The 13,566-nt window shown below is 47.5% G+C and overlaps 1 protein-coding gene across 4 annotated transcripts in view; it reads left to right on the top strand.

Annotated features, from left to right (window-relative positions):
* Window positions 1-13,566, top strand: part of LOC134957934 (complement factor H-like) — a 498,750-nt gene that overhangs the window by 410,878 nt on the left and 74,306 nt on the right. The window lies entirely within an intron of this gene.

The raw sequence follows: 13,566 nt of genomic DNA, 5'->3' as shown, positions 1-13,566 counted from the left end.
AGCACTTGCATTATCACTGCTTTATTACTTCTCCAGGCTTAATACATCTGCCACCAAGTTAACTTATCACACTAATTACAGGAAAAGCATAACAGTTGGTGTGTATCACAGTCACAGAATATACCGTTTCCAGATATCACATGTGCAGTGTAAACCAATAGGAAACACTATAAATCTTATCAGAAATGGCATTGTATTTAATAAGCTGATATGTTAAAAAACAATCACTTGATGTTCATATAGAGATAAATACTAGCTACATTCCATGCTAAACAACATAATAAACTGGTGCAGGTAATGTACATATCCCATACAGAGTACCATCTCAAGTTAGTAATTGCAAAGACTTATGGAGACTGTAGTCAGGCTCATATATAACCTAACATCCAAATATAAAATACAGTGCACATTAGGGGTAACTCAGACCTGATCACTGGGCTGTGTTTTTGTTCAGCGGGCAATCAGGTCCAAACTGCGCATGCACTGCAATGCGCAGATGCGTTGCATGGGTACAAAGCAGATCGGCGCTCAATGATAGGTTTGTGTGAAGAATCCAAACGCAAGGAGATTGACAGGAAGAGGGCGTTTGTGGGTGTCAACTGACCATTTTCAGTGAGTGGTTGGAAAAACGCAGGCGTGTCCAAGTGTTTGCAGGGCGGATTCCTGATGTCAATTCTGGTCGCAGACAGGCTGATGTGATTGCAGCGGCTGAGTAAGTCCTGGGCTGTGCAGAGACTGCGCGAGATCTGTTTGTACAGTTCTGCTACACATGCGTTCGCACACTTCCATAGCTAGAATACACCACTCCCCCTGTAGGCGGCAAATGTCTGATCGCAGCAGTGCAAAAATCGCCTGCTAGTGATCAAGTCTGAATTACCCCCATTGTGTGCATACGCATCACACCAATTACCATAAGCAATATAAGGAAATAGATAGCCAGAAGCAAATAAGTCAGTAGAGTAGAGTAATATATCATAAGATAACAGGCATATTAATGTGTGTAACATGCATGCACAGTTCATCAATATAAGTGCAGACTCATGGGAATTGTTAGTTCAGTAGCACCACAAGGTGTGCATGTGCATCACAACACTGACCACCAGACTTATGGAAGATACAATACGAAAATGCATGCAGCACACACGCACAATGGTCAGTATAATGCCGGTCGCCTGTGTGTGCTGACATACCTACAGATGGAGCCTCACTCATCCAGTGCGGCTCCATCACAGGCTTGCACTCCCAGCGTGACTAGGCGAACCATCCGCCTAGCCCCGCCGGGAGTGCACAGAGACGCTCTCCTATTCACTAGAATGGGAGAGCACCTCCGTCTTGGAGGCGCAGAAGGGAACGCCTGGCGATAGGCACTATTATAGCCCTTTTCCACTAGCTTTTTAGAACACGGGTAAATGCGCGGGGGCGCGCATTTACCTGTGTTTTTCCCTAGTGGAAAAGGGTTCCCCGGCAAATTCCCGGATCAAGTAACCCGGGAATCCTACCCGGGTAGCTAGCCGGTCTAGTGTGAACGGGAGCCGTGTCGAGGTGACACGGCTCCCGTTCACTGTGTATGGGAGGGCGGCGCTTGGAGATCATGTGATCTCCCAGCGCCGCCCCTGCCGCGTCACTAGCCGCGTCACCAACTCAGCAATTGCCGGGTTGGTGAGCGATGTCATTAGGGGGCTGTAGCACGGAGGGGTATAAGTGTGGCTCCATCTGTACATTAAACCCATCTTGACAAAAACCTTCAGGGCTGAAATGTCAAATTTTTGATGACTTGCTCATAAATTTAAGATCTGTATTGGATGTGGTGGATAGTGCCCTCATTTGACTGTGAATATAGCCATAAAACTGCATATAAAGTATACACACAAATATACATATATAAGCCAAATATCACTGACTCACTGAACACAAAATCTCCGGAACCATGAGGACAAGGAACTGAAATTTGGAAAGTAGCTTTGTTTTGTGACGTAGGCACCCACTATGAAGGGATTTGTCAAAATAGTTGTTTAGAATAGATCCACTTTTATTACCCATGCATTACAATACTTACTAATTTGTTACAAAGCACAAATATCAATTTAGAAGATACTCTTTCAAACACACTGGTTGTATGCAACTATTTTTTGCTCTTTAAAATGTACACCTCAGACACGTTTCCAATTACATAGCTGTCTCATTCATCCATAACTCTAACTTGTGTACCCAATATTGTACTATTTTTTTTGTTAACAATTATTTTTTTCAGACTTAAATTTATATTTTACATACTATATTCTGGAGGCTACTTTTGAGCTTTATTGTTGCCTTGTAATTATTACATTACTAACATTTGTTTGATTGGTATTTAGTCACAATATGAGCAATTGTCTCACCTAATTTTTACTGATACTTTACGTCTTTTGTTCATCCAAGTATAAAACCAGCATGCACCTGATTCGTACAGATTGACGGTTTCTGCTCATTTAAGTATAGAGCTAGCTCTGAGCGCTACTTATGTCTAAATAATACTGTGGTATATATCTTCCGCATACCAAATTGTTGCCGTGGGCAAGTGTTAACAGAGGATAAAAAAAAGATAGACACTTCTGCTTTCTGTACTCCACATGGGTCAGGTTTTGTAGAAAACAGATGAGAGAGTGTGTGAAATATTCTTTATGACTGGTGCTGATCCACACTGTTTTCTTTAGAGGTTCTGCATACTCTGAACCCATCCGGAACACCACCTCATGTACTCTATCTCAAGGTCAACGCCCCTATAATGCTTTTACACAACCTGAATCCACCCAAACTGTGAAAGGTAAAGACCCTGCACAAACAAGTAACTGAAGTGACAATATTCACAGGCGTCTGCCAGGGAGAAACTGTCTTCATTCCAAGATAATTCCTCTGATCACAACATACTACCATTTCCAGTTCAAACGGCTGCAGTTTCCGGTAAAGGCCTGCTTTGCCATGACCATTAACAATGCTCAGGAGCAGAGGGACAGATGTATTAAGCCTGGGGATGGCATAAGGAAGTGATAAACTAGTGATAAATTCAAGCTGATAAACGCACCAGCCAATCAGCTCCTAACTGTTAATTTACATATTGGAGCTGATTGGCTGGTGCGTTTATCACCTTGGTCCACAATTTGCCCTATTTCTACTGTTACCCCGCATATCAACATTGCGGCAACTGCTCAGACCATAATTATACATTACATTGTGTCCCTCTGGGATCTCCCAGTTTTCTCCTGTGAACTGTCTACAATGTGATCCCACTATGTAAAGCACCTGGTCCCGTGTGTGATCCCGATGCCTTAGGAGCTTCCCCATTCCCAACCAGGTGTTGACTACCGAACTACCTCCTTTATCTTCTTCACTATGCCTAAAGGGGAAGAAAAGGTGAATGCCCATAACTTGATGGGTTACTTCAAAAATAGAGGAGGTTAGTCCGCCATGCCACTTACATCATTAATGTCTGCCCTGGTGCCCTCTGTTCCATTTGCAATACTTTGTTCAGACAGTGGTACTTAGGGACTTGTGTAGAAAAAATCTAATTCGGGTTGTCACATGAAAAATCCAATATTTCGGGACCTGAAGCCCCTTTGTCAAGATGTGAACAAGTGCAAAACAACAAGTCTTATCTTCTAAAGGGTGAGTGAGGCAGTGTGAAAGGACATTGCCTGTGCGGTCATCTGCAGCAGGACCCAGGAAACTTCTGTCCTATGTTTTGTACAGTATGTTATGCATTTAAAGTTATAGAAGATGTTACAAAGGCTGGAGATGGCTAAATGGAAAACAGCAGAAAAGGGAACATTTGTTTAAAAAGGTATAGACATTTTACATACCAAAACAACTTTTTTTTGGCCAAATAATTAAAGCCAAATAATTAAAGTTTCTGCAGCGGGGTACACTGCTATTTCACTAGGAATAACATAGTGGTGTAGTGTTGGATCTTGATCCGAGGCACCAACAGTCTAAAGCAGGCATGTCCAAATTGCGGTCCTCCAGTTGTTGTGAAACTACATATCCCAGCATGCCCTAACACAGTTTTGCTATCAGTGAATGCTAAATCTGTGTCAGGGCATGCTGGGATGTGTAGTTTCTCAACAGCTGGAGGGCCGCAGTTTGGACATGCCTGGTCTAAAGCTTTGACTATTCCCAGGATGCACTGCACTGCCTTCTCTATAGCCCCGCCTCCAGGCACTGGAGCTCAGTTTGTAAGTTGGTGCCTGCAGTGCAGGTCACTAACAGGTGGGGCTGCACTAGGCAGCCCTAATAAGAGCTTTTTATGAAATAAGAAGACTTCAAGGGCCGCAGCACAGGCACTAGATGCTGTGTATGTCATGTTGACATTCTGTACTGTGGCTCCATCACCTACCCCAGCGGCGCTGAATACTCCCGCACCCTGGTTGCCGGGTACTTGCAGTGGAGACGCTCCGGTCATCAGGTACACATCACCGCTGCTGCTCTCCTGGATCACATGGCCGCACTTCAGGGAGGATGTAAGAGGGTCCCCCAGGTGGGACCTGCCAAAATCGTGATCCGGTCGCAGACCCAGGAGATAGACCGCACCACTGGCTTAAACTGTACTGCTCAGGGACCCCACTATATCCACCAGGGTAGAGAGCACAGGTCAGATTTACTAAAATCCATTTATTATAGTCTCCATAGTACCCGGTGGTGATGTCCAGCAGAGGGGATAAGGCGCTGACCTGTTGCCTCTCCCCCAGCTCCAGGCACCATCTACAGCAGGTGTTCCCGCCCTGGAGCTGCATCTCTCTCTCTCTCTCTCTCTCTCTCCCTCTCTCTCTCTCTCCCCCCCTTCTCCCCCTCTTCCCGTCAGCGTTTGGTTGCCATTTCACAGAGCTGCGCTGATCCTGGGACTGCTGGGCACTGTCTCCTCTGTAAAGCCGCCTGTCTCCTCAGCACTATGCATTTACCGGACACTTGAGTATTCTACATGTCGTTTAGACAGCGTTGGTTAAGAAAAAGTGCACTTCTATATGAATATTTAGTACAAGTCTTCTGTGATATACATCCAGTGGTTACTGTGCATTGTTACATCTGAATACATACCTATCTATATGTAGAATTGCTAGTCCAGTGCAGTTTTATTGTTTATACTGTATGTAATAATTTCTACATTGTGCCTGTGACTGTATGTGCCTATAGCTGCTGTGTGGTTTCTATTCTGTGGATCACACATATTGCTATCACTATATTCTGTACCCTGGGGGGCTAAGTGTGTCAGGGTCTCATATACCATATAATATTCCACAGGATATACTGTTTAGTATTTTTCACTGTGTGTTTCAGTCGCCTCTTACCGCTTAAATCCTCTGTGCTCTGCATTTGTGGTCACATAACACAGGTTTTTTTTGTCAGGTATTGTGTTTGTCTGACTATAATTGTACGGTTACGCCCTAAGGCTACATTCCTAATAATTTCTGCTACAAAGGGCGGAAACTCCGCAGATGCTCCTGCATCATGCAGTGCTGGAGCCACAGATTTACCTGAGCAAAATATTTCAGCTGAGGGTTCAGGTAATGGGTGCTCTGCACCTTCCATCACCTGTGGCTAATCAAGATCCACCTTGGGCTGTATTTTCCAATATGCTGATTACGCTTGTAACTCGTCTTATGCCCCCTGTGGGACCTCCTGTGCCATTACAGCCACATATTGTCCTTGTAGTTAATCTTCCATGGGCGGATATTCTGTTAGCCCAGTTACAGCAATTAAATCAGTCCTTGGTTAAGCAAAAACCTAACTCTCGCCCTACTGGGACCAAAGGGTCATCTAAGCGGGCCATTTCTTCCTCACAAGCCACAAATATTTTGGATGATTCTTCCGATGAGGATGGGAATTATACTGATCCGTCAGACACTGATACAGTTGCTTCTGATGAGAAATCTACATTTCAAGTTGATTTTCCTGACCTAGTGGAGGTTATCAAGCTGATTCTCTAGATAGATGATGACATTGAGCCCCCCGCTACGTCTAAGAAACCTGATAAATTTAAACGTCAGAAGCAGGGCCGGTGCTAGGGTGTTCGGCGCCCCCCTGCAAACTATAAATTTGCGCCCTCCCATATTCCTTTGGCGCGCGCCGGGAAAAGGGGTGTGGTCTTACAAGTAAGGGGCATGGCCACACAGTAGTACCCCCATTTAAAATTACGCCACAATGTAGCACAATCTTATTAATCTTATACATAATGCCCCACCCGTAGTAGTAGCGTCCTTATACGTAATGCCCCACCCGTAGTAGTAGCGTCCTTATATGTAATGCACCCCCAGTAGTAGTAGCATCCTTATACATAATGCCCCCCGAGTAGTAGTAGCATTCTTATACATAATGCACCCACAGTAGTAGTAGCATCCTTATACGTAGTGCACCCCCAGTAGTAGACGCGTCCTTATACGTAATACCCCCCAGTAGTAGTAGCGTCCTTATACGTAATGCCCTCCCGGTAATAGTAGCGTCCTTGTACATAATGCCCCCCGAGTAGTAGTAGCATTCTTATACATAATGCACCCACAGTAGTAGTAGCGTCCTTATACGTAGTGCACCCCCAGTAGTAGACGCGTCCTTATACGTAATACCCCCCAGTAGTAGTAGCGTCCTTATACGTAATGCCCTTCCGGTAATAGTAGCGTCCTTGTACATAATGCCCCCCCAGTAGTAGTAGCGTTCTTATACGTAGTGCACCCCAGTAGTAGTATCGTCCTTATACGTAATGCCCCCAGCCCCAGTAGTAGTAGCGTCCTTACACGTAATGGCCCCCCCAGTAGTAGCGTTGTTACACGTAATGCCCCCCTGTAGTAGTAGCGTCCTTATACGTAATGCCCCCCCAGTAGTGGCGTTTGGGGATTCCCAGGAAGCTGAAGCAGCCTCGCTGGGTCTCCATCCAACTTTTGCTGTGAAGCAGACACTTACAATTCCACACAAACACACACTTCACACATATATACACACACATACACACCCACCATACACACAATTCACACATATATACACACACATACACACCCACCATACACACACACACACACACTTCTCTCTCACCCTCCACTTACCTAATCCAGTCTCCCTCTGTACAGCAGCCAGGTCCGTGTAGCTCCGCCCCCTTAGGGCCGTTTAGCCACGCCCCTACCGTCCCGTGTAGCTCCGCCCCCTTCTGTCCCGTACTCGGCGGCGGCGCACACAGATGAGATGAGGGGAGGGGAGGAGGCGTATCATGCTGCAGGTGCCCGCTGCCAGTGACTGTCATACAGTGACAGACACAGCAGTGGCAGCAGCAGCAGCAGCAGGGAAGGGATGCAGAGTAGGGGAAGCGCCTATCCGTCCCAGCGCCTCCCTGCACTGCATCCCTTCGCTGAGCGGGTAGCGCCGGGCCTGGTCAGAAGGTTACTAAAGTAGTTTTACCTCATTCTGACCTCTTAATTGACATACGTCTGGAATCCTGGTCATTTCCAGGAAATACATTTTCCCTGTCTAAAAGGATGTTGGCTCATTATCCTATCCCTGCGGAGTTGAGTAACAAGTGGGAAACTCCACCGCCAGTGGACTCATGTCACCCATCTTGTGGTGTCTTCTTCTCTGCCTGTCAACACTGTAACTTACATATATATTGGTAGATGCTCAATTAGCTTAGTGATATCATTCAGGTGCTCGAAAGGGAGGGGTATTTCTAAGCAAGAAAAAAAGGTATTTGTTTCCCCCAGCACCCTGAATGATAACCGTAACCAGATATAAATTCCACATGATAATAGAATTCAGAGATCTTTGTTACACATATTTGCGCAAATATGTGAATAAGCCCCAAAGCTGCAACAAGGCGTCTCTGTATATTTGGGGTCCCTAGCGCTATATCTAGGTGCAGGGTGTGACACCCCAAAACACCAGCAACACTGTAACTTCCCTTAAGGAAACGATGGATAAGCGTGTGGAGGGATGCCTGAAGTCTCTTTACACACTTACCGGTGCTGTGCATAGACCCACTATGGCAGCTTCTTGGGCTGCGAAAGCCATTGAAGCATGGGTTCAGGCAATTGAGGAAGAGCTACTTCTGAATTTCTCTGACACTGCCAGACAATATCTGTCATATATTATCACAGCCTCTCACTATATTCAGGAGGCGGCCTCTGATGCCGGTGTAATGGCGGCCAAGGTGTCTACTAAGTTCTTCCTGGCTCGCCAGATTTTGTGGTTACGGTCCTGGAAAGTGGATCTGGACTCCAAAAAGACCTTGGAGGTGCTCCCTTTTAGGGGGACATACTATTTGTGGGGGATCTGAACAAGATCGTGACTGACTTGGCAACAGCCAAAACTGCATTTCTCCCAAGTACTAATCCCTCTGCTCCGAAGGCTAAGAGTACCACTTTTTGTTCCTTTCGATCTCCAGGTAAAGCAATGGGTCAGTCGTATCCAAGACAGGCTCATACTTCCAAATCTACCAAACACAAGTCTAAGCAATCTTGGGCCGCCCGTCATCCTTCTTCCAAACAGAACAAGCCTGCGGCATGATGGGGTGGGCCTCCCCCTGGGGGACCCCAGGGTGGGAGGCCGACTTCTGCAGTTCGCTCAGGTCTGGCTAAAGACCTCTCATGGATAGGCGATCGCTTTCAAGAGATGCTCCCCTCCCCAGTTTTGCTCGATGGTTATCCCTTTGGATCCGCTTAAAGCACAGACTTTACACTTAGTTGTTCAATCTCTCCTAGATAATGGAGTGATTGTGCCGGTACCTCTGTCCCAAAGAGGCAGGGGTTACTATTCGACCCTGTTTCTAGTCCCAAAACCAAATGGGTCCTCCCGGCCTAGACTCAAACTCAAATCTTTGAACAAATTTGTGAGGGTATCCAAACTCCGTATGGAAACTCTACATTCCATTGTACTGGCCATGGAACCCAAGGACTAAATGGTATCCCAGGACATACAGGATGTTTACCTGCACATACCTATTGCCATGTCGCATCAGCAATATCTGCGGTTTGCTATTGGCAACCTCCATTATCAATTCAAGGCCCTGCCTTTCGGACTAACCACGGCTCCTCTGATCTTCACCAAGGTCATTGCAGTCATGACGGCCCTTCTCCGACGTCAGGGTTTCAGGATCCTGCCGAATCTGTACGACTTGCTGATCCTGGCGAACTTCCAGAGGTCCTCCTCAGTCATCTGGAACTGACGGTCCAATTCCTACAAGCCCACAGGTGGCTCATCAACTGGAAGAAGTCCTTGCTGGTCCCTGCTCGGAGCGTGGTGCACCTAGGGGCATTGCTGGACACACACAACCAAAGATTGTTCTTGTCTCCAGAGAAAGTTCTGAAGCTTCAGGACAAAATTAGATACTTCCCCTCTCATCAGAGAGTGTCCATACACTCGGCGATGCAAGTACTGGGCCTCATGGTGTCGGCCTTCGACATGGTAGTGTACGCTCAATTTCATTCCCGCCCTCTGCAACGGTTAATCTTCTCCAAGTGGAACGGCCTGCCTCACCAGATCAGGTCTCAAATGATCTCCTTAACTTTGGAGGTTTGTCTGTCACTGAGCCGGTGGCTACAGGACCAACAGTTGAGCAGGGGCCGTCACTTCTGGCTCTTCGGCTGGTTGATCCTTACAACGGACGCCAGTCTGTGAGGTTGGGGCGTGGTGTTGGAGCAAGACTCTCTCCAGGGTTGGTGAACCAGGGAGAAATCTCTCCACCCAATAAACATTCTGGAAGTGCGGGCAGTGTTCAGTGCATTGACACTGGCTGCACCTCTCGTACAGAACAGGCCTGTTCAAGTACAATCAGACAACGCCACCACGGTGGCATACATAAATCAAGGCAGCACTCTAAGCCGCATGGCAATGTTGGAAGTGTCAAAAATTCTTCAATGGGCGGAACGCCATCTGCCAGCATTATCGGCAGTGTTCATTCCTGGGGTCCTCAACTGGGAAGCAAATTTCCTCAGTCATCAGGACGTGCATGCCGGAGAGTGGAGTCTTCATCCAGAAGTCTTTCAACTCCTAGTGGACAAAATGGGGCCTACCAGATGTAGACCTAATGGCATCTCAACACAATCACAAGGTTCCAGTCTTCGGATCAAAGACAAGGGATCCTCAAGTGGCATTCACTGACACACTGGCATATCTATGGAACTTTCACCTGCCGTAAGTGTTCCCTCTGGGGTAATAAGGAAGTTCAAGCAAGAAGGAGGAATACTACTTCTAGTTGCTCTGGCGTGGCCCAGATGCCATTGGTTCTCCGACCTGCAGGGTCTACCGATAGAGCATCTCTTCTACTTCCTCAATGCCCAGACCTCCTCGTTCAGGGCCTTTGTGTCTACCCGGACCTGGCCAGACTGGCTTTGACGGCGTGGCTCTTGAAGCATCACTCCAGAGAGCCAAAGGTTTCTCTGAGGCTGTCATTCAAACTATGCTGAAAGCCCGTAAACTGGCTTCAGCTCGGATTTATTACAGGGTCTGGAATTCTTACTTCACCTGGGGTGCCAGTAAGAACTATTATGCCTATACTTTCAGGATTTCCAGACTTTTGGCTTTTCTACAACAAGGCCTAGACTTGGGTCTTCTTTTAGCCTCCCTCAAGGTTCATATTTCTGCCTTGTCAGTATAGGAAAATTGCATCTCTTCCAGACGTTCATACTTTCACTCAGGGTGTTTTACGGATTCAGCCTCCTTATGTCCCTCATGTGGCTCCATGGTTTCTGTCTGTTGGTCTGAATGCCCGTCAAGAGTCTCCGTTCGAGCCTCTTCAGTCTGTGGACATTAAATGCCTTACGCTTGAGGAAATTTTTCTGTTGGCTATTGCCTCTACTAGGAGGGTGTCAGAATTAGGCGCATTATCCTGTTGTCCACCCTTTCTGATTTTTCACCGTGACCAGGCAGTTCTTAGAACTCGCCCTGATGGTTTGCCTAAGGTGGTATCATCATTTCATCTTAATCAGGGGATTGTGGTTCCAGCCTTCATCTCTTCTGGTTTGTCCTCCAAAGACCGATCTTTGTATGTGGTACGGGTTCTTTGTATATATGTGGAAAGGGGTGCCTCTTTCAAGAGGTCAGATTCCGTTTTTGTACATTTTAGTTTTCACAAATGTGGCTGGCCTTCGAATAAGCAAACCTTGGCAGAAATGGAGATTTATGGCAAGACTTACCATTGTTAAATCTTTCTTCGAGGTACAATGGATTCCACAGGGCGCCCACCCTGACGCACTTAGCTTCTTTGGGTTTGTATGGCATTAGCCGCTAGTCCCTTCTCCTATCGTGAGAATGTGGGTCTATGTGACTAACATCTACCATCTCTCTTACCTGCTACTGCATTGGACTGGTTAACAAAACTGAGCACCAGTGCCTGGAGGCGAGGCTATAGAGGAGGCAGTGCAGTGCATCCTGGGAACCGTCAAAGCTTTAGCCTGTTGGTACATCGGATCAAGATCCAACTCTACACCCCAATTTTATTCCCTGTGGAATCCAGTGTACCTTGCAGAAAGATTTAACAATGGTAAGTCTTCCCATAAATCTCCTTTTTTGTCTAGATTGTGGAGGGAAAAGGATAGTGTTTGTAGCACAAGCGGTCGCAAATATGAGGTCTGGAGAATGTTCATGTGATGTGAATGTAAAATTAAGGGGGTAATTCATATCTGATCGCTGCTAGCCGTTTTCGTACAGCGGGCGATCAGATCCTAACTTCGCATGCGTATGCACCACAATGCGCAAGCGCTTCGGACAACAGTAACAGGCATTGCCGGCCAGTGGCGGGATGGTGCGAAAAAAGACAATCACGCGGGCGTTTGCAAGGTGATTGACAGGAAGAGGCCGTTTGTGGGTGGCAACTGACTGTTTACACGGAGTGTCCGGAAAAACACAGGCGTTACCAAGCATTTTCAGGGAGGGTGTCTGACGTCGGCTCCGGCCCCGAACAGCCTGTTCTTAGCACACTGGAGGAGTAAGTCCTGGGTTGTGCGCACACTGCACACAGTGGTGCCTAGAGATGGGGGGAGAAGGTACAAATTACCTAGGCCCTGGTCTGATGGAGGGGCCCAGAGGGGGCCCAGGTCCACACCTCCGGTGATTACACCTTGCCACATGAAAAGTACATGGGCCTAGCCAAGCTCTCTACTACCCTGGCTGGGAGGCATGACATGCTCTTGTGAGTGGGTGCTTCTCATGTGCTAGACATGCCCCCATAGAGGTGTGGCCATGTCCCCAGCATGCTGTGGTCACACCCCCTCCAAGGGGGGGGGGGGGCAGGAAGCTGTTGTACCGGGGCCCAGGCAACCCTGACTGCACACACTGGGTTTTAGCAGCTCAACTACACATGCGATCTCACACTTGCACGGTGAAAATACACTCAGCCCTGCGATCAGATCTGAATTAGGCCCTAAAGGATCTACAACAACCCTAATGAAACTGTCTGAAGAACAAGTGTTTGAAGAATGTATGCTCATGTTGGAGAATATGGGGAGGCAAAAGTGTTGCTTATAAAGTATAAAAGGCATATGATACTGTATGTGTAAAGTAGAAAAAGAATGGAGAAAGCGAAGAGTAAAGACTAGGAAAAAAGTGAGTGAAGGAACAAGTTGTCATCCAAATTAAGGTTGATGAGTGAGGTGTAAAACTTAGTAAATGTAAAAGGAATGCCAATCAAGTGCCTCAAACAGTGGTGCAAGTAGAAAAAATGTCTTATAGGTACGGCGCACCAAAAAATGGGTGTGGCCAAATGCCACATGGGGCGTGGCCAATGAAAATGGGGACGTGATACACATATGGGGGGAGGGGCAGATACACATATGACCCCAATAGTGCCAGATACACGTTGCCCCCACTGTGCCAGATACACGTTGCCCCCACTGTGCCAGATACACGTTGCCCCCACTGTGCCAGATACACAAATGACCCCCCAGTGGCAGATATGCTCCCAGTGCCAGTTCCAGATATGCCCCCAGTTCCAGATATGCCCCCAGTGCCAGATACACATGTCCCCGCAGTGCCAGATATGCCCCCAGTGCCAGATATGCCCCCAGTGCCAGGTACACATGTCCCCCCTTCCCCTGCTGCTCACCGCTGCTGCTGTGCTGTACTGTGTGTGAGGGGAGGAGAGCACAGCCTGCACCTCTCCTGCCCCTCAGTCAGCGGCGGTGTGTGTCTCTACCTTCAATTCAGCGCCGGCCCGTGAGCCAATCAAACCTTGCGGTACGGCAGCCAATAAGGAGCCTTGGCTGCCAGTCCGCGAGCTCTGATTGGCTCTCGGACCGGCGATGAATTGAAGACACTGAGGGGCAGGACAGGCTCAGTCGGCACTCTCCTCCCCTCATGCAGCGGCGGTGAGCGGCAGCGGCGGGAGTGAGCGTTGGCCGGCTAAATTCTTAAGGGTACGCCATACCCCCCCGTACCCACCCACTTGCACCCCTGGGGATACATTTACTAAGATGGGAGTTCTATTTAAGATGGGATGTTGCCCATAGCAACCAATCATATTCCAGGTATTATCTTCTAGAGGGTGCTAGATAAATGAGAAGTAGAATCTGATTGGTTGCAATGGGCAACATCCCATCTTAAACAGAACTCCCATCTTAGTAA

This window comes from Pseudophryne corroboree, chromosome 9 (genome assembly GCF_028390025.1).
Source record: "Pseudophryne corroboree isolate aPseCor3 chromosome 9, aPseCor3.hap2, whole genome shotgun sequence".
Classification (NCBI taxonomy): Eukaryota; Metazoa; Chordata; class Amphibia; order Anura; family Myobatrachidae; genus Pseudophryne; species Pseudophryne corroboree.
Note: the sequence above shows the minus strand (reverse complement) of the source record. Positions and strands in the feature narration are given on the sequence as shown.